The sequence below is a fragment of the Nyctereutes procyonoides genome, unplaced genomic scaffold (genome assembly GCF_905146905.1).
Source record: "Nyctereutes procyonoides isolate TBG_1078 unplaced genomic scaffold, NYPRO_anot_genome, whole genome shotgun sequence".
Lineage (NCBI taxonomy): Eukaryota > Metazoa > Chordata > Mammalia > Carnivora > Canidae > Nyctereutes > Nyctereutes procyonoides.
In genome coordinates, this window is record NW_026575048.1 from 32,259,981 (window position 1) to 32,286,266 (window position 26,286).

Below are 26,286 nucleotides of genomic sequence, written 5' to 3' on the forward strand. Positions count from 1 at the left end.
GAAAAGAAGCTATCTGGCAGCTCTCCGCTTCATCCAACACATGGACGATAAAAATACACATATAGAGATCCTTCCAGCCAGGCCCAATTCCCACCCTGCCGTCCTGCCACTATGCCTTTTTGGAAATACACTTTCAGATTGGCATTTCTACTCCCCAGACGTTTAGAGAACAACCACCCTTCCCCTAATTCCCACACAGGGCTTTTAGGATGTGGGTTTGCTTCACTTTATGAAAACAGAGGCACAATTATAGTTCCTTACCAGGGTTTTCATCCTTAAAGATTTTAGCAATCAGATATGTACAAGACCTGCACAATGTTTAGTGAATGGATGAACATATAAATGAATGGTTAAACGAATGGACACTGTATGTGAATGAATATGATACATATTTATTGTATTTATTTAATTAAGAGTAGTTGTTAAAAAAAATAAGAGTAGTTAACATTCTGAATTATTTGTCTTAAAGGATCGGGTAGGACCAGAAGGTCAAAGTAATCAAAATCCCTAAGACAGAAGGAGAGGCCTTGTTCTTTCTTAAACAGCTGCTCATTTAGGATACGGTGGCAGTTTCTACTAAGCTACCATCTAGTATATAGTTTGAAATTTAATGTTAAAGAATATACACTTGGATAGACTACTAATTTCTACATTTGTTAACTGTCAACGATACTTTAAATGACACACAACTGTGACCTAAGTTTCAAGGATGGGGTTGGGGAAGGAGTCCTGCTCTGGATAATAAAGATGTAGGTGAGATGCACTCCTTCAGGGGCCTGTGGAAACTCCACTTAGCCTTCCAGCTCCTGGAAATTGGGCTTTTCCGCTTTAAAATTTCTCTCTTTTTTCTCAGTCTGTTATTACTCTTGTGTGTATGTGTATGTTTGTGTAGGTATACACATATATGAGAGAGAATTTCCAAGTGGCATTTTTCCATTCACCATTTTTTTTCCAAAGTCATGTTAAAACTCTTATAGGATCTCCTGTCTGAAGAAGAAAAAAATCAATTTGAGGTATACAGCGATAACTCATTTTCTTGTGTACTGAAATGGAACTAGTTTGCTTAAAACATTCCAGAGGAAAAGGGGAGGGGTAGATGAAACAAGATTGGCAAAATGATAACCATCACAGGTGGTTGAGTGGTCAATAGGGAACTCATTATATTATCCTCTCTACTTCATGTACGCTCCAAAATTTGTACAAAACAAAAGAGAGAAGAGTACAAAATAGATATATTAATGGTAAGTTTGAGGAATTCTAGATTTGTGTAATCTCTGCATAACGCACTAAGGCTGGAACAAGAGGGGGCAAGTTTTTTTTTTTTTTATTAAGAACATTCTGACATTCAAACCTCCCATTCCCTCCCTTTTTTTTTAAGTATATTCTTTTCCTTTTTTTTTTTAATTTATGATAGTCACAGAGAGAGAGAGAGAGAGAGAGAGAGAGAGAGGCAGAAACACAGGCAGAGGGAGAAGCAGGCTCCATGCACCGGGAGCCCGACATGGGATTCGATCCCGGGTCTCCAGGATCGCGCCCCGGGCCAAAGGCAGGCACCAAACCGCTGCACCACCCAGGGATCCCCCATTCCCTCCCTTTAATCAGGCATCTATATGTGTGTGTATGTGCATATATATATTCCATATAATAATACATTTTATTTTGTATAATATCTATACAATGTATCATATATGCTTAATAATGTATTATCAATATAATAATATATGTCCTATATAATAATATATATATCAAAGGAAAATTAAGATGTGATATATTTTTAAAAGATTTTATTTATTTATTCATAAGAAACAGAGAGAGGCAGAGACATAGGCAGAGGGAGAAGCAGGCTCCTCACAGAGAGGGGAGTCCAATGTGGGACTGAATCCCAGGATCCCAGGATCATGACCTGAGCCAAAGGCAGATGCTCAACCATTGAGTCCTTCAGGTGCCCCAAGATATGATTTTTTAAAAGCTGACCAAATGTAGTTCAGTGATGGACATGGCAGATGGTGACTGCACACATAAGCCATTTCTGAAAGGAAAGTTCTTTTTTTTTTTTTTTTTTTTACTGTCCCTTGCAGCTAGGGACAACCATGTAATACTGTTCTGGCCAAGTAGGTGTACATAGGAGTCTCCTGAGTGACACTTCAAGAAAGTGTTTATTTATCTGTTAAGAAGGGACAACGTTAGCTTTTTTCCTTCTTGTCCTTATACTGCTTCTACCTATTTCCTTCCCAGAGAACAAACTTGACACCTGAAATTGCAGCAGCTGTTTGGTGACCAGAAGGGGACATGCAGGAGAAGAAAAGGCTGTGAGGTAAGGAGGCTGAACCAGACAGAAAGAACATCAGCTCTTGACAGCATCATTGAGTTGCTGTAGCAGTAAACTACCCACCCCTGGACTTCTTGTTCTTTGAGAAAATTAAAAGCATAATTAATACAAATAGTGGATTTCATCCATTTTGAGATCAGGCTTTTGTTGGGAATTCTTTTCTTCAGCTCCAAGTATCTCGGTGGATGATGGTAACATTCAAAATTAAATTCCAAATTTCCCCTCTGCACTCAACACTTCTCAATCCTTCCCCAAATCATTTAGGATAAAATATAAATGTCTTAGCTTAGTTCTCAGACATGTTTCAAGATTTACTTGCAATTCGCATCTTAATCTCATCTCTGGTCACTCACCCACCAAGCTTCTTTCATTTCAGCCACCTCAATGACTACCGTGTGCGTGCAGCCTGGCCTGCTAGAATGCCATGGTTTTCCTCATACTTCTTATGCTATTTTCCTGTGCCTTTTTTTTCTGTAAAGAACATTCTTCTTTCTTTTCTATATTTAGCTAATTCTCCTTGAATTTCTAGGCTCAGATCATCAGTTCTTTCCTCTAGAGAGAGGACCCTGGCCATTCCTGGGTGGTTTAGGGTTCTAGGGGCACACATTATACATGTTTGCCCTCTTCCACTCTATAATTGTGGGGTACCTGCTGTTTCACTGGTTTGCTTTTTAACTCAGCTTCAAGTTCTATAAAGTCAGGGAACAGACTTCATTTGTACTTGTATTATTAGGACTCAGCATATAATAGGCATTCAACACAATATTTAAATGAATAAATGATGAAATGGATACATCAATAAATTACTCTTGATGAGAAAGATAAAGAAAGATGTCATGGAATAATTGCATGGCTTTGAATGAGACACCTCACTCTTGAAGCAGGGTTAGGATTGAGACAGGGACAGATACTGGCACAGACCAAGGAACAAGTACATATGTCCGAGTTCTCGAGGAATGAATGGGTAAATGAGAAGTCAAGAATTCTAGGTGGACAGAGTTTGAGTCATTGCCCAGGAGCAAGAATCAAGAAGTCAAGCACCAATCTGCCTGACAAATTGTGACGAGTCCAGGTTGGCTGAGGCTTGGGATCGAGGAAACCCTAGGACCTCAAGTGACAGACTGCACATATTGGTTTGGGGTATATTAAAGGGAGGCGTTTTGGCACAATCAAAATTGTGATTTTTTTTTTTACAAGACTTAATTTTCCTTCTTGATGGGACTTGATGATAATGGGATACTACAGCAATCTTGAAAGCAAATGTTTACCGAGATGAGCAAGTGGGTAGGTTCTTACTTGGCACCCTCTGCAAGAAAATTCTTAATGTCTTCTTTGTTTCTAAAAGGACATCTTACTTTCTAAATTAACTGCTGAATATGTTAGAAGAGAAGAAAGACAAAGAGGAGAGATGTAGTAGTGTGTAATCACCCATGAGAATTAAAGAAATGTTGGGGCTTCAGTTAGTTTAAAAATTGGTCTGCTATGCTTATATGATCCCTTTCATTTTAAATTCTGCCTGGCACATGGAAACACAGAATCATTGTACTTAACATAACAGATTGCATCTGGAAGGTCTCTTAAGTAATTCTAATAGTTCTATATAACAGGAATATTTAATTCATTTGGTGTTTTCATTATTTAAATATTTGATTATTTGTGCCATATATCCTTATATGTCAAATTACATGATCTGATTCTTTGAAGTCATCAATAGCAATTTGGCTCTAATCGAGCTGGCAGTCTCCAGGGAGATGATCTTGAGTAAATTCATCTCATTTTTGCTCTCTTCCAGGATTTGATTTTGCTCTTCTGTGCCATTTGCAAATGATAGGCCCTCCTGCCTCCACTTCTTTCTAAACTCATGTTCCATGATCTGCAAGAAATATTAAAAAAAAAATTGCAAGCAGATTTTTTTTTTGTCTTTCAATTATGAGCCTTTGAACAACAGAATAGAAAGCCCAAACTGGTCTCATATTCCTTCTGGGCTTTAGTATCTCAAGCTCATCATAGGTGTCCAATGATACTCTTTTGACGTTATGTGGAACATAAGGACTTCCCTCCAGGAGAAAGCAAGCAAGTTGGGATAGCCATAGTTACTTGAGAGTTTAGTTCTATATTTCACTTAAAAAGTAAAAACAAAGCAAAACAAAATGGAACTGTATTCAATTATTTTTGTTCTCTATTGAAACTGTAGATTCTACTTTGAAAGTGGATTAGAATATTCCTAGATTCAGGCACTGAGCCTAGTATGTACTATATAATCTATAGTACCTATTATAATATTCTATTTCTAAGCAAATAAATTCCTAAAGTTTTCTAAATAAATTTCTAAATAATTTCTAAATAAATTTCTAAATAAATAAATTTTAAAAAATATTAAGGTCATTAATCTACTCAGGTTTTGCTGTTATTTGTGGGTTTTTTTTTGTCATCAGATACTGACTATAAAAAAAATCAGTGTTTAAAAGACTTTATGAATTGTAGTAGTGCATCATTTAAAGTCTATCCTATCTTATCCTATCTTCTATGTAGACAGCCCAGTTAAGCATGATCACGTCCATGGACTTATCTCTACAGGACAAGTAGAGACATTAACGTACAATGAAGAAGTTTTTTGTGCTGTTTTGTCTTTTCATATGTTTCATTGAGCTGTAGACAGAGTTTGATGAGATGAGCTGAAATAAAGGTAAGCGATTTCAACGTATTTTGATTGTAATTGTTGGATGCTTGAGTAAAGAGAAAATGTTGGAATGCCATAGCATTCTTTCTCAACATCCTACTTGGACCCCAGAGAACATTTTTGCAAAAGAAGGTAATTTAAAGGCACTGGTGAATGAGGAATCATTCTGTCCCCCAGGCTAGTTGGAGCCAGACTGAGCAAGGTCAGTAAGGTTGGTACAAACTTGGAAGAACTCAGTGGTGATTGTGAGTCTGTAAAGACAGGAAAGCATTTCTCCAAACACCCTTGGCCATTGTTCCAAAAAGTTAAGAGACTTTGCAAAAGTGCATGTTACTAAGCATTTCTTAGGAACTAACCATGTCCAGAGGCTCACACAGTAGCCAGCAGAGCCTATAAAGCATGTTCATCATCTAAGCTATTCATTAACATGGTAAAAAGGCATGGCAAGCGTTTAGGAAAATGCACAGATATTACATGGAAATATATATCTATATTTCTCCAAACCTGAGCTTATTTTATATGAGGTACTTTAGAACTACCACGAGATTGTTTTCTGAAGGCAACAAGTTCAGTAAATTACTCTGCTTTTCTCCAGTCTTTTCATCCTGCATGTAAAATTTCAACCATGATGAACAGAGGGAGTCTCTGGTCCAAAAGCCCCAAATTTCTTATCCACAAATACAGGCAAATGGAAATTGCAGTTCTTCAAAAACAGCATTCCTTATTGTAATTTGTTTTTCACTTGTTACAGAGTCAAATAACATTGGTAAGTGTAATAAAATGTTTTAAAATATTCCTGTGCTTGTTCATTTGCTTTGAGGACATAAAGAGGCAGATCTTAAAGCAATGTATTCTGATCGAGAAACAGCTGGAAATGGCAGCAACGTGATATGGAGCAATCAAGAACAGAAGGTTTATTTTGAATGAGAGGTGCTGTCCAACTGTGAGACTGAGTGATCGCAGCTGAGAATGAGTGCAAACACAATCACTAGTGGCTCCAGGTATGGAGTTATTGAGGACCTGACTTGTTTCATGTCTTTTTCTGCTGCCACATTCACAATACATCCATAGATTGCAATCCTGTCTGTGGAGGAGGAAAAAAGTTCTTCGGTTTATTCTTATTCTTAATGACAGCTTCTGAGCTGTCATGATTTGAAATTAGAATGATAAAAAGGCTCCTTTGGAAAAAAAAAGAATATATTCCAAAGCCAAATTGTGTATCGGACAGGTAAGAATGCTTCATCATTAAATGGTCTTGGATATGCATTGCCTCTACAGCCTGCCATCAATTTTTATGTCAGTTGTGCTCTGTTTTCTGGACTTGTATAGCTACGGGCAGAGACATTTCATTCTTCCTGGTCCCTGACAACATTATTATTTTATTGATATAGACCAAAGGAGCGGATCGATAATGATGTGCTGTTGAATAATCTATAATTGCAACATTTCATATTTAGATACCACTTGAGTTTGAGCAGTATCTTAGCATACCTCATTTAATGAAACTTCGCTTCAACACAAGTGTATTGTCCAAGATACGTGTCTCTTTAGGTCTCATTATTTTATAGTCATACTTTATGTGTCACACACAGATATATCACAAACACATAAAGACAGGAACATAACTACATAAGAAATATTCCCCAATCTTGGGGTACCTGGGTGGCTCAGTCAGTTAAGTGTGCCTTTGGCTCAGGTCACGATCGCAGGGTCCTGGGATTGAGCCCTGCATAAGGGTCCCTGATCAGTGGAGAGTCTGCTTCTCCCTCTCCCTCTGCCTTTCCCTTTCCCCCTGCATGGAGGGGGAACTCTCTCTCTCTCCTCTCTCTCTCTCAAATAAATAAATAAAATGTTTTTAAAAAAGAAATAGTCCTCAAACTTATGCTTGGTGCTTTGTTTAGGATATCTTAACAATATATTTTTTTAAATAAAAATCTTTCTTCCATTTATATTGCAAAAATGACCACTTGATGATTAATAAATCTTTACTTTCTTGTGTTCCTGTATCTGTGTAAGGCCTTAATGGGCCACTAACCACATGAAATACAAACTTGAATAAAATAGAGCTCTTGACCTCAATGAGATTAAAATTCACTTGTTTCTTCAGCTAGTCCTTTCCAACTAGCATTCTCATTAGACAATTTCATTAAAAAAAGAAAAAAGTGCACTTATTTTAGAATCTTGGGAGTCAAGCTGGAGCCTGGACAGCCTTTCTACTTATTGGACTCTTTTGTCTATGCTTAGATGTACAACACTCTTTTTCATCTGGTTGCTTTTATAATGCAAAGGGCAGGAGCAAATTATATGGAGTACAATCAGTGGGACCAGAGTACTGAAACATTCCTTTTCATGACAATGCCAAGTTACTTTATTTGTTCATGAAGCTCTTGAAAAATGAGAAAGAACAGCAGGCCTTCAAGAGAGAACAGAGAAAGAGTTGGCTCCCAACGCTTTCATTACCAAAAGAGGGTGTTAAAATGCATAGAAATGTTAAATCTCTACTAAAAAAAAAAAATCAATGAATGACACATCCAGTTGCAGCTCACTCAACCCTGATTTAACAATCATAGGAGATCTTACAAGGGAATGGTTCAAAGTATAAAAAGTATTTTAATTTCACCTGCTGAGTGTTAATAAATTTGAAACACTGGAGGGGAAGCTGTCAGAGGGAAATAGAATATCTGTGCCACCACCTACACTCTCTCAAACAAAAATTATAATGTATTTGTATGGAAGGAAGTACAAGTAGTGGAACACTACTTTTATTAAAATGTGTGTGTAGGCTTAAGTGTCAGGTCTGACCATGAGACAAAATAGTTAATACCACTTATTGGTATTTGGACAGCATTTTTCTTTTGAGGATCCCAAAGCAATTTATGGGTACAACTCAATCTTTTTTGCTATTTGGAATCTTTGCCAGTGTGTTTTAGTACATCTAGCAACCTGGAAAATGACCAGGTCTTAGGGTAGATGAAGGTTTTAGGGATTTAATTTCTTGTGGAGCCTGGCAAACAAGAGGGTAATGACCCCTAAACCAAGGCAACCCACAGGCAATGTCTTCGTGGATTGTGGCTACATGGATGTAGGGACATTATTCAGAGCTCCAACCCCAACATTGCTAGAGTCCACATAATGTTCTGCCAAATAACAGATTAAAAGGTCCAACTCCTTTGAAGACCCGGTGTCCATACTCAGAAATGGCAGACATTTTATTCCAAAACAAAGATCTGGTGAAAAGGCTACATCAGACTTTCTAGCATCATAGCAATATTTTAATTTTTTAAAAAAGTTCTATTTAGAGCATTTATATTCACATCAATATAGTTATTTTGGGGTTGAAATGCCATACTAAAGAACCATTGGGTCCTATGATATTAGGATTTATGCAGGAAGGAACACATTGTTGCCATGGGGATGGGTAAATAGTCTTGATCTGAGACACTAGTTCCCACTGCCAAGACATGGGTGGAAGAAGGTGGTTCCCACAGACTTTGTTTTCTCTAGACTAAAAATAAAGCATGATTTCTATTAAAGGGCAATTAAAAAAAATTCTCGGGGATGTAGCCTAAAAGGAGTATACCCTATCATTTTCGGAACAATTAAGCAGTGAGCTCACTATCTAATACTTTGAGATTGTATTTGTATGCAATATTAATTATGTTCATTCTCTGTCACATCAAAGGTGGTGTTGCCACTGCAGCTTTTCTTAGTGCTGTTCACACAATCTTAAAAAAGAAATGGTTTATGGAGATAACATATATTACAGACACAAATTACTTTCCTTTTAAGAGTTACAATATAAACTTAGCACTTTGGGGTTAACTCTTCAAAACTGTCACTCCAGTTTGTGAAATATTGCTCCAAATGGTTGTGATGAATGTGAATTCTGTTACTTACGGCTTTTCTGGCCTCTAGTCAAGAGATCTACTACCATTTTTTTACTCTTAAATAATATGTCCAGATATATTCCATCATCATATCTGGAATCAGAGGAGTTTCCATAGCCTCTTCTCTTTTTTCACATCTTGCTGAAGCAGAGTTTTAAAAAACAAAACCACGAACTCTGCTATTCGCCAGAAGAAGTCTGTTATCAAAGATAATCTCCATGGGGACTGACTCCGGCTGTCCAACACTTGTCCGTTCGAGATGTAAACCATCTTTGCCCCCTCGGTCCCCGCTTCTGGAGCTAATTTGAGTAACCCTCAAATTCATAAGGGTTTGCAGTGATTTTACCACCAATGATTTTGCCTTACGTACTTCATGTTCCTGTGAGATAGGCAGGGTTTGTTGTGAGTTAACCATCTCCTTTTTTTTTTGGATTTAATTTATTTATTCATGAGAGACACAGAGAGAGAGAGGCAGAGACATAGGCAGAGGGAGAAGTAGGCTCCCCTCAGGGAGCCTAATATGGGACTTGATCCCAGGACCCTGGGATCATACCCTGCGTGAAGGCAGATGTTCAACTGCTGAGCCACCCAGGCGTCCCTAACCATCTCCTTTTGTATGTTGAGATGGAGCCTTAAAAACATCAAAATGCTTGCCTAAAGCTACATTGATAATATATGTAAGACTGAGCAAAAGTTCTCAAAATGAAAACGACTTTTTGCCTCTACTGTGGCATTAGAAAAATGGCATACTTCATTGCATACCATCAGTCCTATAAACTCTATCATTACATCATCGAGACTTCTAGATTTCATCCTGTGACAATTAATATTAGAGTAGCATCTGAATCATCTAAAAATTTTGTTGAGCTAAATAGCAGTTAAGGAAAATTATCCATTGGGCAGGATATCATTCACAATCCTTGAAAGGGTATTTATTTTAAGAAAATTTGACACACCTGGAAAGGAACGAATTTTCAGTTCATTATAAATTCCGCTGAAATTGTTTTATTTTACCACTTTGAAGGTAGATTTCCTCTTCTTCCTCTTCCTCCTCCTTCTCCTCCTCCCTGCTTTCCTCCCATGACCTCTTGTGACTTGTCAGCCTTCTTAAGTTTATCATTGCACAACTTAACCTATTTTTTTTTTTTTTGCATTACTTTGCTGGATCTCAAGGCAGCACAGCCAGGTTTAAAAACAATTATTATTTTCTCTCATGCTGTCTTCCTCTAAGGTATGTTCTTTATACAGAATATTTATTGGGGTGGTAGAAGGGGAGGAGGGCGGGGGGTGGGGGTGACTGGGTGGCGGGCACTGAGGTGGGCACTTGATGGGATGAGCACTGGATGTTATTCTGTATGTTAGCAAATTGAACACCAATAAAAAATAAATTTATTATTAAAAAAACAATTAAAACCAGTTTAGAAAAAAAAAGAATATTTGTTGGGCTGTTTCCAGTTTTAAATGAGTATAATTCATCAAGGGATTGACACTCACTAAAGAACAAAAATGTGGGATCCCTGGGGGTGGCACAACGGTTTGGCGCCTGCCTTTGGCCCAGGGCGCGATCCTGGAGACCCGGGATTGAATCCCACGTCGGGCTCCCGGTGCATGGAGCCTGCTTCTCCCTCTGCCTATGTCTCTGCCTCTACCTCTCTCTCTCTGTGACTATCATAAATAAAATTAAAAAAAAACCTGAAACTTTAAAAAAAAATAAAGAACTAAAATGTATTTTGAATAGCTGCTTCTCAAAAGTTCTAAAGAAGCTTTCCCTCTTCTTAAACAACTCTCCTTTTCATGCCGGCTCATTCCACCCTGAACATTATTTTTAAAAGTGCTTGATTTGGTGAGAACTTCACTTTTTTCAGCTGTCCCCTGGGAAAGAATTCTGTTGGTTCCTACCACCCAGGTCCCTAGAGTCAAATGTTTCATGTCTCCATGCAGCTTCCTTCTCATCCTACCCTTCATTCACATGAGCCACCCCCATAACCACCCATATTTTTATTTTCTCCTTAAATTATAGAATTGGCATCTTATGTTTGCACCAGAGAATCCTGCTTGTTACACAGAATGAAAAGAAAGTGTTATAATTAGTGCTATTTCCTCGCTTGAGCAATACTGTAAAATAACCAAATATTTTTGTCATCAAGCATTATTTACTACAGCAGTGTTACATTTCTTCAAATCACTAGCATTCATTTACTGAGATGTGGTACATTTTACTTGGATCTCACATTGTTTTTCACAGGCAGCCTCCTTACCCCATTTTGGAGGAGGGAGCCCAAATGAGATAGATCTGTTTTGCAAAGCTCTCTACAGTCTTTATATGTAGAGCAGTGGTTCCCAAACCACATCAAAATCAGCTGGGTTCGAGACCCACTCATTTGGATAGTGTACCACTTACCGGGCTCAATTAGGAGACAGAAAAACTGAAGTACTGGTTGCCTAGGTAATTTCTCTAGGTCAAAGGCAAAAGTCATTTAGCCTTTTCTCCAGTCTAGGAATCTGTTTGCTCTGCTAATTGAACCACCCTAATCAGATCAATAATGTCCCTTATCTGCAATGAGGCAGGTAAAAAATCCATTCCAAAGTGGTGGTTGAGTTGCTTTTCCCTCCTTCACGCTGCCTGCTAATGTGAACCTTGGCATAACAGACACTACTTGGCAAAAGGTAAGTGCTCAGAAGTAAAAACCATATTCTCAGTGAATTCATTTATCCTTAACAGAGGCTTGGGTTTCACCCTCAAAGGTCACCATGGAGTCACTGTGAAGAGATGCCTTCCTGTCTTTTGAAATCCTGAGGAGTGGAGACTGGAGAAAACGGGGTGAGACCATTGCCCATCAGGATCCCTCTTAATTCATGTCTCCCTCTTCTGTGAATTTATAATAAACACAGTTCCCTGGAAGCCGGTGTTCAGATCAGGGCCAGAAAATAAGCACAAGTATATTCTAATCCATTCTTATCAATTATATATATTTCCTCTTCTCATTATTATGTTAAAGAAGGGATGATGAGAATTTGTCATTGGGAAATAATTAGATTGGAAACTTCTTTTCTCCAATCCAGTCCACTCTTCACTCTATGTTCCTCATGTCAGTAACCTCACAACCACTTGCACAGTCACTCAGGTTTGGAACCAAGCTTCCAATTGGTCTCCATGCCTCCTGCCTGTACCTCTTCCTTCCTCTGTCCACCCCACATTGCATCCCGTATGATCTCTTCTAACCTTGTATAAGATTTTATCACTCTGCTGATTTAAATTTTTTTGTGACTTCCCAGAGCTTTGTGGTTCCTTTCAAATTCCCTAACTTGCTATCCAAGCTCCTTCATGTAGCATGGCACCTGCCTGCTTCTTTTGGCTCATCTTGCATTCCAGTCCCACATGTATCCTCTACTCTGGTCCTACAAGCTCTGCCTCTGTCTTCAAGAATTTCACAAGTATAGTTTTCTTAAAACCTTTAGATTTTTTTCTCTACCCATTTAATTCCCATTCTTCAAGACCAAGCTCTTGAAAAGGACTCCTTCTGACTTCTTAGCAATGAAAATATTCTTTCTCTGTGTCTCTGAAGCATCCTCAGCAGCTATTTTAACACAATCATATGAAATTGCACTTGCTGGTTTATGGCCCTGTGTCTCCCACTGGATATAAAACTCCTATGAGGGGAAAGAATGTGTCACTTTGACTTTATATGCCCAGGACCTAGAAGTATGCATGGAATGTAGAAAGAAATCAAATTTTCTTTTGGAATTAAAGAAACTGAATGAGTCAATAAAGCAAGGAGATGGGTGATGTAAAGAAATATGTGATGTTTGCCAGGAAGGCAAACTTGCAAAGCCTATTTTCCCACAAACAATTTCTCATGGCTGAATATCTCTTTTTGCAATCTCTCCTTCAATCATTCCATCCTGCTGAAACCATGCTTTTCAGGCCCAGCCTGCTGATGCTCCCCAGGACTCTAGATGAGGTTCATTTCTCTCTGTAATAAGCATTTATTGGCTATCATGTACTCTTGCTTAATCAAGCTAACTCATTTCCCTGAACCAATTAACTCAAAATTTCCATCTCTTCTCATATGTTTTTCTCAATTAATTAGAAAAGAAAGGAAATTCCCTTTAGTACTCCTGTATCTAAACATGGAAATCATCAACAACTTCTTTAGCCCCAACTATAGGCAGCTCCACTGCTTCGTGAAGCTCCTAGCACATTAAGGAATGAATGAAAGCTCCAGACTAAAAGACCTGAATGTGAGTCCCAGTCTTTCCACTTTCTGTGTCACATGGGATGTGTTACCTCCTCTTTGAGCCTCAGGCTTTTTCCAGTATATTGTGGATTATAGCATCTTCCTGTGCACTTTTGATACTAGGACTGGATGAGATCTGGAGAGCCTCTACTCCCTATCTAGCACACAGGTTCTTTGGAGATGAGTAGTAATTATGTGTGTTAATATGAAGAAACTTTCCATTGATATTGGATATACTCAATGCATTGAGTTTTACACTCCCAGGTCATGGAGTTTTCAATAATTTAAATCAAATTAAATAGAGTATGCAAGACAAGAGTGTCTAAATTCTAGATAGTGAAAAGGTATTTTATTGCAGCTGTAATAACATTATATAAATTGATGTGAATATTGAGATCACTTGATTTCCTGATTGGAAAGTTTATTGCTGTCCTTCAAACACAGATGTAGACATAAATGTGAAAGATAGCAAAAAATTCAGGCCTGAACATTTGCCCATATTGTCCTCCCCTTGGCCCGTTTACATAATTTTTGCCATTATTCCCATGGTTCTGTAATCCCCTTTCTGAGTACTCCATGTTCTTATTTTTTCTCATATTTGGCCTACAGCACCATTTAGAAGGCTTTATTAGACTCCTTTGTTTTACTAAATTGAATCTCCATGGTTTTCTTGTGGAAACCTTTCTGTTCTGATTTCTCTCTACTTGCATCACTATATCCACCCTTCCTTTTTCTATTTCATGCTCAGTGGCCTGAAAGATTAACCTCAGAAACATAATCACCTGGATTTCCTTGCCCTCTGGCTCTCAAATGGCCTCAGTCCTTCAAGAAGCTGTAGAAATGTATTGATGGCTGAGAGAAGAGCTAGACTGGTGTACTAGATTCCTCCTGCCACCAGCTCACTCCTTGCCTGGCCATAGTCCTGGTGGTAGTTGCCTTATGGCCACAACTTCTGTTGAACAGACCCACACCCATAGCTCTGTTTCTCAGGAGGCTTCATTAGCACTATTCCTTCCCCTTATCTTTCCATGTGTAGGAGTGGTAGAGGCTTCCTAATATCAGAGTTCCTGGGTGGTTCATATTCTTGTTGGACTCTGAATTCTACCTAAATAGCTCTAAAATCCCCCTTACAAAATCTTTTTCAGTTAAATCTATCCTTTGGAATCTGCCTGTTTGATTTTCCACATACCCTCAGTTCCAAGAAAAAGATATTTACCTGCTGGTAGCTAACTCCAAGGGCTTCCAGTGGGTGAGGAGATGAGATTACTTATTAAGTGTTGAAATTGAGGTCTACAGTGGTTAAGTTACTTGTTCAACATCACATGACTGGTCAATTTACGGGCAATTCATTCAAACATTTAATGAAACATAGAATTGGTTGGGCAGTGGAGATAAGATAGAATATTGCTCCTGCTCTTAATAATTTGTATTTCAGTGTAGGAGAGAGATGTATAAATTAATATTTAATATGTAGCAAGAGTCAGGGAGCCTGGGTAGCTCAGTGGATTAAGCATCTGAGCTTCAGCTCAGGTCATGATGTCAGGGTCATGAGATCAAGCCCTGAATCTGGCTCCACGCTGGGCATGGAGCCTGCTTAGGATTCTCTCTCTCTCTCTCTCTCTCTCTCTCTCTCTCTCTGTGCACATATGCTATCTCTCTCTAAAATAAATAAATAAATAAATAAATAAATAAATAAAATATAAAATAAAAATAAAATAAATTAAAATATAAAAAAAAAATAAAATAAAATAAAATGTAGCAAGAGTAAATGGCCAATGATAAGAAAACCCAATATAATCTAGGCCTTGCAGATGAAACCAAAAGATGATATGGGAAAAAGATGGTCCTTTGAGTGGAGAGTAAAGCACGCCATGAAGCAGTTCTGGTGTTTAGAGCTTTCTCCAGCAGCATCTGTTTTCTCCTGGACTGCTGCAATGGGCTTCTATAAAGAGGTATATGGCCCATGCTTCCCATCTTCTAATCCATCCTCTACATTGTGGTCATAATGTTCTTTTCAGATGCAAATCTAAGACAATTTTCTCCTTGAAACTCTCAATTTTCCTCAGAATTAAAAAAAAAAAAGCAACTATGGCTGACAAATACTTATATGAACTGGTTTCTGCACCATCACCAACTTTACGTCTGGCTACCCACATTTTCTCTTTTTTGTCTTAATGTCTACAGCAGTCACCCCCTTATCTTCGTTTTGCTTTCCAGTTTCAGTTACCTCAGGTTCACTGTCATCCAGAAGTAGAGAGTCCTCCTGACGTGTCCTCAGAAGGTCAATAGTTGCTAACACTACATCACATTGCCTAGGTCGTGCACCTCACTTCATCTCATCAAATAGGCATTTTTATCATCTCACATCATCACGAGAAGAGCAAGGGTGAGTACAGTACAAGAAGATATTCTGAAAGACCACATTCACATAATCTTTATTACATTACATTGTTATAATTGGTCTATTTTATTATTAGCTATTGATGTTAATCTCTTACTGTGCCTACTTTACAAATTCATCCTAGGTATGTATTACAGGAAAAAATATATTATACTTAGGGTTAGTACTATCTGCAGTTTCAGGCATCCACCAGGAGTCTTGGAAAGTATCCCCACAAATAAGGTGGATCGCTGTATGACCTTCTCTTAAGTCCTTGAAAATGTAGTTCTCCTCTCACCACTGGATCTTTGTAATCTCTTCCCTACCTTTAAAGGCCCCTCTGAACCTCCTGCCATTTATTTTCTGTAAAATCTTCAAGCATTAGCTCAAAAAAGCACTTGCTTGAGGAAGCTACCTCTGAAAATCCTGACATAATAATCCACTACTTTTTGCAGCATCTATCACAATTCTAACAAAGTTAAATACATTCACTTACATATTTTTCCCCTTTTGAGAACTGATACGATTTCCATTTCTTTACCGCTTGACCCATAGTATTAAATCCAGTGCTGCACTGAAGGTAGGAGCTCAATAGATAATTTTTTTAAAAAATATTTTTATTTATTTATTCATGAGAGACACAGAGACAGAGAGAGGGGCAGAGACACAGGTAGAGGGAGAAGCAGGCACCATGCAGGGAGCCTGACGTGGGACTTGGTCCTGGGTCTCCAGGTCATGCCCTAGGTGGAAGGCAATGCTAAACCACTGAGTCACCTGGGCTTCCCTCAATAGATAATTTTTGAATGAGTATGGGAATGATTATAAATGGCCTGGACTCCAGGTAGGCATTGTGCATTAGGGGAATGTGCACCTCAGATGGAGTGATGATGATAAATGAGGCTAGAGAAGACAGCAAAAACCAAATCTTAAAGGGCCTTAAATGCAAAACAAATCCAGACTTACTCTTAAGTGTGATAAGCAGCCATTAGTATATATATATATATTTTAAGCTTGGAATTTTTCAACTTTGTTGACTAACTGAAGAGTGGATTGGTACAGAAAGAAGCAAGAACAATTAAGAAGCAAATGCAAATATCAGGAGAGGAATATTAAGAGCATACACTAAAGTAACATTTCTCAAATTTGTTACACATCATCATCACATGGACAGCTAATAATGCCCACAGAGGCACAGGCTTCTTGAAGTAGGGGAGCTTGTGGGCTTTTATATTTTTAACAATACAAATTTCCCCCAGGGGATTCTGATAGCCATACATTTGAGAGCCACTGAAGTAAATTTAAGATAGTGAGATGTAGTCTTAATACAGTTGAATGATTTTTTATTTTTTGAGGTGGGGAATGGGTACAAGTAAGGAGTCCATATTAACTTATAGGTTATGGCAACAATGGCTAGTTCTGCCATTGGTTGAAATGGGAAGAGATGATTAGTTTTGGATCTTTATTAATGGGATTAAAGTCAGTCTTTTCTCCTCATTTTATTGGTGTTTATGTTCTGCAAAATCTATCCCAGTTGGTCAGTGAAAATCTGGGGTCAGAATCCCTCCTGACACAATAAAAAAGAGATTATAATAGAATTCATATTTTATAGTTCACAGTCTATGATAAGGTCTTAAAAATCACAAGTGATAAATTATAAGCATCTAAGTGTGTTTTTTTTTCCCTCTAAATGTGTTGCTCCACTGTCGACTTGATTTATCTATGAAAGAAAGCATGTGAGATTCACTGTAGTGCTTTTTTTATTTCAGTAGTGTTAAGTATTTGCCCATTTGTTGCCAACCCTTTTGTGATTCACAGAAGTTTAGTATTAGCATCCAAACTCTGGATAATATTAAATCTTGTGAAAGATCAACTGAGAAAGTGTTTATTCATCATGTGAATTTAAGGAGGTACCACCCACAATTTAGTGTGGTGCTAATATTTGTTGATCCCTAAGAGTACTACTGAAATTTTAAAAATGCATTGCAGATTTAATATTAGTTTGGCATCTTTATAATGCCTGGAGAATGGTAGATTCCTGGGATTTGCACTTTAAGAGTCAATATAAGGCTGGGCAATATCCAGGAGCAGGAATCAGGAAAGGTCCAAAAGATGCAATGGTCTATGTTGTTAATATTCCTGTACCTAATTTTACCACACAACACAATTTACCCTAAATATGTTTTTAAGTAAGATATTAAAATGTCCCTTCGTTTGTCATAATGACATACAGTCTGGAATGGTAGAAAGGACTTAAGTTCTAGTCCAGACACATAACCAACTGTGGAATGTTGTGCTCCCCACTTTAACATTTGTGTGTCAATCCCTCTGCTTTAAAATGATGGGAATGGCTAGTCTCTAAAAATCCTTCTCTGGTTCTACAATTCTGAGATTCTGGGTTCTATCGACTGAGCATCTGTATAGTTTTTAATAGAAATGTGATTTCATCTGGGAACATCTGTTACAGTTTATAACATATTTTACCAAGTCCTTGACCTTAATTTTATCATAGGCATCAGATGTTCCTTCACAGATTCTACTCTGCATCTTATTGAAGGAACATCAGTTATGCTTGTGTCTTGAGTAGTGTCAATCTGACTAAAATAATATGCCAGATTTGTTAACATGATCATTAAGTGACTTCTTAATTAAGATTGTCAAGATCACCAGTGATATAATTCAGTGCTATTTTAGCATTAGAAATTACATAAACTACTCATTTACATTTTTATTTTTATACTTACTGCAAAATAAAAGTATTTTTGTTAAAGGCGTCATACTTCTTCCAAATAAACATGGATTCTAAAATAATTCTGTGACATACATATTAATTGACTAAATATACTGCCATTTGATATCTTCTAATAAAACAATATTTCCTTACTAGTAATTACAACTTTTCTATTATTAATTTAGAAACTTGCTTTTTTACACTGGAAATTTAATTTTTACGATTTCCTGGCTATAAGAATAGTTTAGATAGGGCCATAAAATTCCCCCAGTTTTTTTACTTACTTGAAACCAAGGAGATAGAGAGGGAATTTTTCAATCTTTTCCTTTACTATTTGCTCACTAAAAGAAAAGTGCAGTCTTCTATGGTTAATTATTAAACCAAGGCAAATCTTTGATTCTAAGGGAAGAAAGGATAATAAAGTGTAAACAAACAACCTGTTAGACTCAGTGCACTTTGATGCTTTGCCTCTCTGCATCTCTATTTTCCAATCTGCAGATGATGGTGGGAAGGCATGAAATAGTAATCATCTTGTGAAATGTACTGAAAATTATTTGAGATAACAATAGTACAGCTCTTGACCAAGAGTTATAGTCGCCAAGAAGCTAATTTAATGTGCAGAATTAAGCGACATGTAAGAAGCTTCCCTGGGCTCATGCTGTTTTCTGATCGTGTGTTAGAAACATTCATTTTACTTTACCTCATCTACTTTCCTTTCCAGCAAGTCTGAGAAAAGTCCATAAGTGTCTTAGGCCCCCTGACGCTGTCTCCCTTCCTTCTGTTCCTAGTGCTGTTTTGTTGGTTGTAATTGGTCATGTGTTTTCAGCATCTGGGGATCAAGTGTTGATTTTCTCTACCAATATGGTTGTTTTTTTCAAATGAGCTTCCTATTCCTATTTTAGCTTTTTTGATTAGCCTTATCTCTGTTACTTCTTAGAAGTCCTTGATTACTCTATAAAGGAAACTTAGAATCAAGTATATATCCTTATGAGAAATAAATACTTTTACTAATTTGCAAAAGAAATTCTAGAAAGCATAGTGGAGGCATGCATTACCTTTCTCTGATTCTTTTACCCTATCGTATCTCTATCTTTCCTGGTTCCTTTATCCCTGGCTGATTTCTGACCTCTGCCTGTCTGCATTGGGTGCTTTATTCAGCCACTTGGAATCTTCTGCTGCCACAGAGCTGAGTCAGCTCTGCTGGTGCTTAGAAAGTCCCAGGACCTTGCAGAGAGGGATGGAGACCAGTGACAGGAGGAAGGGGAGGAAAAATATCCCCTTGTACTGTGCTTTTCAAAAGTAAAAAATATGCCGCCAAAGAGGGCCTCTTATGTGCTCTCTTTATCTCTTTGTGGTCTAACTGGGGCAGAAACTACCATCTCCAAAGACATTGGGACTCATAAGTGTTAAATGATCTGCTTAAGGTCACACGGCTTGAAAGCATTCCAAATCAGTTGTAGTCTGTATGTTCCAAATGCAACTCCAGGATTCTTTCCACTTGTTCATTCCAACATCTCTATTCTGGGACTATTATCAGAAGTGCCTGAACTTGTCTTTGGGAAATCCCGTCATTCACTCAAGTGCTTCATGAGGTGCTTTGATTATGAAAATAGAAGAAATCTTAAAGCTTTGCTATGATGACAACTAAGAATGTTAACAGTCTATTAAAATAAGATGTAAGGATTTAGGAAGATAGGTACATCCTCACTGTATCTTCTCAAAAGCTGAGTAAGTAGTATTGCCAGAAGGTTCACTCATAGCAGACATGAGAAAAACAATAGCAGTGGAAAGGTTTTTCTGTCTCTGGAATAAGGAAGTGTTCTTCCATGAATGCAGGAAAAAAGGTTGAGATTGTTAAAGCCTTAATATTCCCTAACTTTCATTCCATTCAAATAACTTGATACCAACTGTAGACAAGATACTAAAATGCCTTTTGTGAAGTGCAGTGAAAAAGGTATGATTTTAGACTTTGGATCAATGACATTGGATTCAGGCTAACTTGAGCTCCCTATAAGGTCATGGCTAAAATGAAATAAAATAAGATGTAAAAGTTGTTACAGAGTACCTCAAATGTGTGTTAGAAACAAATAGTTTTTGTTTTTGCTGTCAGATGAATGAGATGAAAGCATTCAGAAAATGCCCCTGGATTTCAAGGAAAGAGAAGTTGTAGTCATAATTAGCTATTTTAGCAACAAATAAGCATGCAGCATAGTTTGGAAATTTTCTTTTTGTAAAAGTGGCCCTAAGCTCCAGATCACATTATAGTCATTTAGGAAGTAATAAAACATAAAAACAAAAACAAAAGAACCACAAAATATCCAAGTCTACTTCAGACCAATTGAATCTGAATCTCTAGGGGGTGGAGTCTGAGTTTTTTGTTTGTTTTGTCTTGTTTTTTTTAGCTTACCAGGCCATTCTAGCATGTGGTCACAGTTGAGGAAAGTTGGTTTGTAACATCAGCAGTCTTGAGTAGCAATCCCAGAAAACTTCTTTTGGTGATGACCATGACTTATGTGTGTCTATTTTAGTAATAATGGCCCATGGTGTGTCCTCTTTTCTTTCTCATGGTGGCCCTATTCATAATTTTCAGTTTTCTGAAGAGGATCTGAGGTGAACACATCAGCCTGCAGCATCCCTAGCAATGGTAAGTGAAATGTAAGAGAAGTAACATAAGAGCTTGTCCTTAGCCCGTCTTGCAGCTGGAGGGAGTAAATCAATTACAGCCTTCTTACTTCTTTTTTTTAAGATTTTATTTTTATTTAGTTGGGAGAGAGAGAGAGAGAGAGAGAGAGAGAGAGAGAGAGAGAGAATCCTGGAATCCCAGATCAAGCTCCCATGTCAAGCCTCATAACAGGCTCTCTGCTCAGAGGGGAGTCTGCTTTTCACTTTCCTTCTCCTTTTGCCCCTCCTCTACTCATGCTCTCTATCTCTAAACAAACAAAGAAATGAATAAAATCTTTTAAAAAAGAATGCATTGCTTAATATCCACAGAATTATGAAATTTCCAGTTTTACTTCTGTTAATGATTTGTAACTTCCAAGGTGATGGGAAAAGTTAATTAGTATGATATCTATCTTTCTATATCTATTGAGACTTAATTTGTGGCCTAACATGCTCTATCCTGGCAAATGTCCTATGTACCCTTGAGAAGAATGTGTTATGCTATTGTTGTTTTGTAGTCTTTTCTTTGTATGTCTATCTAGTTGGTTTATTTATCTAGTTGGTATTATCAATGTCTCTTTAGTCATCCTTAGTCTGGTTGTTCTATCCATTACTGAGAATGGAGGATCAAAGTCTATATTATTGTAGAATTGTGTATTTCTCTCCTCGATTTTGTCAGTTTTTGCATCATATATTTTCATGATATATCATCAGTTGCATAAACAATTATAACCGTTGTGTCTTCTTGCTGTATTGAGGATTAAAAAGTATATAACGCCTTTCTTTGTCTCATAATCTTTTGCGATTTAAAGTCTGTTTATCTGATATTAATACAATCATCCCTGCTCTCTTTGGTTATTATTTGCATGGAGTATCTTTGTCCTTCTTTTCACTTTTGGTCTATTTCTTTGGTTCTAAGGTGAATATTATATAAACTGAATATACATGTAATGGAATGTGTGATTTTATCTATTCTTCTAATCTCTGTCTTCTGATTGGAGAGATTATTCATTTACATTAGTAATCACTAATAAGGAGAGGCTTCTGTCATTTTCCTTTTTGTTTTCTCTATGTTTATAACTCTTCTTGTCCTGCATTTTCTATATTACTGCTTTCTTTTGTGTTTAGTTGATTTTTTTTTTGGTTTAAATTTTTGTTTGTTTGTTTGTTTATGTTCTATAGCTGTATTCCTTGTGGTTACCTTGGGGGATTATACTTAACATTCTAAGGTTAAAGTACACTATTTTGAATTTATACCAGATTACTTTCAATAACATACAGAAACTCTGCTCCTTATAGCTACTTCCCTTCCCATGTAGGTTGTTGATGTCACAAAATTATATCTTTATACATTGTGTGTCCCAAAATATAACCTAATAATTCTTTTGAATGTATCAGTCTCCTAAATTATATAGAAATCAAAATTAGGAGTTATAAACTAAAGTTGTAATGATACTAGCTTTTGCATTAATGATTGTTTTTTTAAAAATGTATTAGTCTCACCAATCATGCAGAAAATAAAGTGAAGTTACAAACTCCACAAGCTTGTTGTTGTTAAAAGATTACAAGCTTTTATAATTTCCCTTGTATTTTCCCTTATTGAGATCTTTATTTTGCCATATGGCTTTGAGTTACTATGTGGTATCTTGTCATTTCATCTTGGCAGACTCCTTTGAACATTTCTTGCAGGGCAGGTCTAGAGGTAATGAACTCCTTCACCTTTTGTTTATCCTGAATATCTTAATGTCTCCCTCACTTTCAAAGGACAATTTTGCCTGATGTAGGATTCTTGATCGACAGTTGTTTTCTTTTAGCACTTTGAATATATCAGTACACTGCCTGTGGCCGTCAAACTTCTGGAGAGAAATCTTAATGAAGATCCCCTGTCTCTCTCTTGTGCTCTCAAGATTCCCTCTGTCTTTGTCTTTCTAAAATTTTATTATGTCTCAATATGAGCCTCTTTGAGTACATCTTATTCAGGGTTTGTTGAGCTTCTTGGATGTTCATATTCATATATTTCATCAAATTTGGGGATTTTTTAAGCATTGTTTCTTTATATATTCTCCTGCCCATATAACTGTCTCTTCTCTTTCTGGGACTCCCATAATGTGTATGTCGGTCCACTTGATAATGTGCTGTATTTCCCTTAAGCTCTATTCAATTTTCTTCAATCTTTTTTCTTCTTCTTTCTCAGACTTAATAATTTTCACTATTTTAGCTTTAAGGGTGGTGATTCTTTCTTCTGCTTACTCAGATTTGCCTTTGAATTCCAAAAAAAAACATTTTGATTATGTACTTCTCAGCTAAAGAATTTCTTTTTAGGTTTTCTCTTTGTTGATATTTCCTTTTTTTTTTTTTTTTTTTTTTACATTTTCTCCAAATCTTCTTTAGTTCTTTGAGTATCTTTAAGATGGCTATTTAAAAGTCTGCCTAGTATATCTGCCATCAGTTCTTTTGTAGTGACACTTCTGTTGATTTATTTATTTCCTTGGAATGGGCCATAAGTTCCTATCTCTTTATATGCCTTATGATTTTTTTTGTTGAAAACTGGAAATTTGAACCTAAAAATGTGAAAACATGGGAAATCAGGCTGTTCTTCCTTTTCCAAGATTTTCTGGGTTTTGTTGTTTTATTTCTGTTTGATTTCTGTAGACTAAAAAGTTATAATGATACTAGCTTTTAGTATCAGCCTGAGAGTTAAACATAAAGTCATCTCAGGTCTTTTCTGGGTCTTTTGCTGGGCATGTGTGGTTAATTTCTATTATCTCCTATATTTGCAGTAATTTTGAATGTCCTAGTCTTTAATGTCTGGATCCCAAAAAGGGGAAAATGAAAAGAAGAAGAAGAAGAAGAAGAAGAAGAAGAAGAAGAAGAAGAAAAGAAGAAGAAAAGAAGAAGAAAAGAAGAGGAGGAAGAGGAGGAGGAGACGGGAAAGGGGAAGTGGCCCTTTAAGTCTGCTGGAAGTCATATCAGCCAGAGGGGGAGGTACTTGCAGTAATGGGGATAAGTAAAACTATAATGACTGCTACCTCTTTGTCTGCATCTGTATGATCATCAGCAGCAACCAGAGGTCAGAACACAGATCCCTAATATTTGGAGGACAGGGTCCATTTTGCCCAACTTGGCTTCCACCAACTGTGTGTAAGCTTCTCTGGGAATATGTTCAATTCCTGCCATGCAGCAGGGAGTAGGTATGGGGGGCTGCTACTGTGCTAAGAGCTGAAATAGACTGTCCATGCCTTCCTTTGGAAGTTGCAAGCTTTCCATAGAGTTCATAGTTCAAAAAGAGTTACATCCGACGGATTCTTCCAGTGTAGTGTTGTCTAGGTGTGAGGACAGATTCCTGGTGCTTCCTATTCTGCCATCGTCCCAGAGCATCATGAATGGCGAATTTTTAATCATCTCAGTAAGGATCACTTTTTATTAAGTAATTTAGCTTCCTTAAAATGTGATTAATCTGGAATTTCAGGGAAAGAAAATGTTTCCAAACAGATTTCCCATCATCTTAGAATCCTTCGTTCAATCTTCATTGTCTAAAAGCAAAGTACATATTGAGAACAAAGTTCACAAGGGACTTTTCCCCTTTTCCCCATGATCTGACATGTCCAAGTTTCACCATTCATATTAAAGCATTATGCACTAGAGACGGTCACAAATAGACTTATACCACATTTCCTTCCTTTAATTTTATATTTACGTCAATACCAACGTCTGAGCAGTACAGTTTTTTTTTCCTCTTTAACTCAACAATTAAACTCAAGATCAATCCCAGACGTTTCATGGCTCTTCCAAGTCACATTGATGCTGTATATGGGAGAAGAAAAAAATTTCTGCTTCAATGAAGATTTTCCATAAGGATGAAGCTCCATTTTTCAATCCACATTTAATGAAACATCTATGCATTTAATACTTCATTCATTCATCTATAGTCTGAGTTCTTGTTTCCACTAGCACTTTTTAAGACCCTCATCACAGTCTAGTGAGTCTGATTTCTTAAGGAACCCTCTGTCTTTTGGGTGAGAAAGATATTTGGGATCAATCATATTTAGGCAGAGTTAAGTGAGATATTATAGAGCACAGAAGGGGAAAGGACATATGCTGCTCGAAAGAGTCAGGAAAGGACATCACAGGGATGGTGTCTGATCTCAGACTTAAAAGATAATTAGGAGTTAATGAGGCAAAGAATATGAAAACAGTAAAATAAGTGAAGGGAACAGCATATGCAATGACACATTGGCATGTGCAGAGATGTGGAATTCAGAATGCTTTCAGGATGTTTATAGAAAGAAGGGATGGGTAGGAGTAAGATTCTGAAAACTGAATTTTAGGTCCTCTGACCTAAGGACGTTGGACTGATTCTATAGGCAATAGAGCATAAATAAAGGGAATTTTAAAGCAGAGGGTGGTTTGTGAGTATTTGTTTTGCTGTAAGTTATTTATAATAGCACACAGAGAATTAGACACTGGTAGTAAGTAAAGCAGTGCAAGAAAGAAATGTTCTCAGCCTTGGAAAGAAGATGGAGAAGAGGATTCATATTTGAGAGACCTTTATGGAACATTATTGATAGAACTTGCTATTGGTTGGGCTTAAAATGTAAAGAGGTTTGCTTAAGAGAAGGTTAACTGTGAAGTACCTGAGGTCACTACAGGTAGCTAACAGGTCACTATAAATTCAGGCATGGGGGATCCCTGGGTGACGCAGCGGTTTGGCGCCTGCCTTTGGCCCAGGGCGCGATCCTGGAGACCCAGGATCGAATCCCACATCAGGCTCCTGGTGCATGGAGCCTGCTTCTCCCTCTGCCTATGTCTCTGCCTCTCTCTCTCTCTCTCTCTCTCTCTCTCTGTGTGTGTGTGTGACTATCATAAATAAATAAAAATTAAAAAAAAATTCAGGCATGCTGTTTGAGAGAGTTGAAGTAATTCGTATGAGCCAGGTAAAGCAGAGTATCATTAGAATGGAAAGATACATTAGCCAAGGGCAAAACTCCAATGGCAGTGTTTCCATTTCAGATCTTGGCTAGGTTTTAGTAGACTCTGCATGTTCAGAGTTTAGTAAGATTTCTGCAGGCTTGACTGGATGAATTATCTTCTGAGTTCTCTTATATAATCTATTTTACATATCTCTTGAATCTCTGAGAAAAGATTGGGCCTAATTGGTAGTATATTACAATGCCTTTTCCATAGGGGATACATTCCAAAACCCCCCTCTGAATGCCTGAGACTATGATATACTGAACTCTACATATGCTATGTTTTTTTCATGTACACACATACCTATGATAAAATTTAACTTATAAATTAGACACAGTAAGAGATTACAACAATAAGTAATTATTATTAATAATTTATTTATTTATTTATTTATTTATTTATTTATTTATTT

At 37.2% G+C, this 26,286-nt stretch overlaps 1 long non-coding RNA gene across 1 annotated transcript; it reads left to right on the forward strand.

Annotated features, from left to right (window-relative positions):
• The first annotated feature begins 4,728 nt into the window (after nt 1–4,728).
• LOC129510995 (uncharacterized) lies at nt 4,729–25,400 on the forward strand. Its single transcript, XR_008664729.1, has 6 exons — nt 4,729–6,010; nt 10,070–10,127; nt 11,619–11,717; nt 15,352–15,520; nt 20,833–20,886; nt 23,684–25,400. It is a non-coding gene; the product is annotated as an uncharacterized LOC129510995 (long non-coding RNA).
• Nucleotides 25,401–26,286: the final 886 nt, after the last annotated feature.